Here is a 1,941-nt window from a genome sequence, read left to right on the forward strand (position 1 = left end):
TATAATATGGAGGAAGTGAAGTCACATTATCAGACTTTCACCTAAGCTACAATGTTACTTTAAACCACATATGTCAAACATAAGGCCCACAGGTCGAATCTGAGCGACCAGGCCTTGGCATGTGGCCCTCGCATTCAGTTTTGCAGCCAGACTGTGGCGACACTCTGTTCTAGCACTCCAAATACTACTGACCCTATGAGGGCAACCATACTGCTGTTCACTTGGTGCATAGGACAAACCTGGAACTGCAGTAGAATTGCATCGGGAAATGCCCTCTTGAGCCCTGCGCTCTGTAGGTAGCGCATCGTGATGGCGGGTCAGGCGGCGAGCCATGGGGCGGGTAGCACGACGATGGCTCCTGTGTCCTTAATGTGTGTCTTCCAGTTCTGCTAGGCAGCCAATGGGATCACCTCTGCCTTCAACCAATTGGCTGACTGGTGTTGCGTCCGCGCCTCCTGATTGACTGAGAGGCGGTTCTGTGTTGGCAAAGCAAATATTCATCTACCAAGTTCACCATTTTGAAGCCTATTATGGCTCTAATCGGGTGCTTCAAAAACACACCCCTGCCGCTGTAATGAAGGCGCCTGGTGTCTGAAAAGGGGCTGGACCCTAAATCGGGGGTGGCTACAGCACCCATGAATAGATTCATGCAATGCATGAATCTATCCATACTACACGGGGGGGTGGCTGGAGAGAGGAGGTGGCGCCCGTGCGCCCTTAGGCTCCATGCACACAGAAGCTGATAAACTGCAGTTTATTGGCGTTTTGGCGTTTTTTTTTTAACAAGCCCATAAACTGAACTCTGTTAGCCTATGTGCCCATGCACACATGGGCGTTTTTTAGTGTTAATGAGCATTGGTTTATTGGCTTTTTTCTGAACGCCTGAAATTTGCGCTCAAAGTGACGTTTTTCGGCGGGGAAAAACGCAGAAAAATTCTCAAGCGCTGGCGCCAGTGATTTTTAGCGTGGTTTTTTTATTATATATATATATATATATATATATATATATATATATATATATATATATATATATATATATATATATATATATATATATATATATATATATATATAATTAATCTATCTCTTCTGTGTGCATGGAGCCTTAATAGACACGCTGCCGTTTATCCAATTTACACTCATCTAGGTCGCTTCAAATCACATTTATTTGAATTAGAATTGGACAGTTCCGGTAAAATCTTAACTGGTACATCCTAATTACATTTTCATATGCAGATTGATCAGTATCTCCTGATTCCAGTGGTTGTAGAAGAGCCCATTTATACCATAAGCCTGTCACGTCACCATCACATGCTATGTTTTTTTTTTTTTTTCATCCGACATGGAAATTTTAAATCCCACGAGGCCTGTAGTGTGAACTGATTTTCTTGTGTAATAGACCTGTCACATAGAATATTCAATTTTTAACAGAGTTCTCTTAGCTGTATCCTTTAAGGCAGTGGTCATCAACCCTGTCCTCAGGGCCCACTAACGGGCTAGGTTTTAAGTATTACCTTGGGGGAGGTGCAGACTAGAATACTGCAATCACTGAGCAGCAAATGATCACCTGTGATTTATTTCAGTTATCTTGCAAACCTGGCCTGTTAGTGGGCCCTGAGGACAGGAGTTAATGACCACCGCTTTAAGGAATGATGTCTTCAGTAATTAAGGGCGCTCTAGCTGACCTGACCATTGTCCTAGGAAGTGGAGGGTGGGGGATGTTGTGTGGTCAACAGAACTGGGTGCTGGAATCTGGAAATTTGTCCATCTTTGCTGTTTAGCCTTCTATAGTTTCCTCTCACTCGGCTGAACTCTTTACATGCATGGCCAGCTTAAAAAGGGGATTTCCCTCACCTTGGAGAAATTGGAAAGATTTTCTCAGACCTATATTTCTATCTCTACAAGAAAGAAAAGAGAAATTGGGGTTTGGCTGCTCGTAAT

This window comes from Rana temporaria, chromosome 12 (assembly GCF_905171775.1).
Source record: "Rana temporaria chromosome 12, aRanTem1.1, whole genome shotgun sequence".
Taxonomy (NCBI): domain Eukaryota; kingdom Metazoa; phylum Chordata; class Amphibia; order Anura; family Ranidae; genus Rana; species Rana temporaria.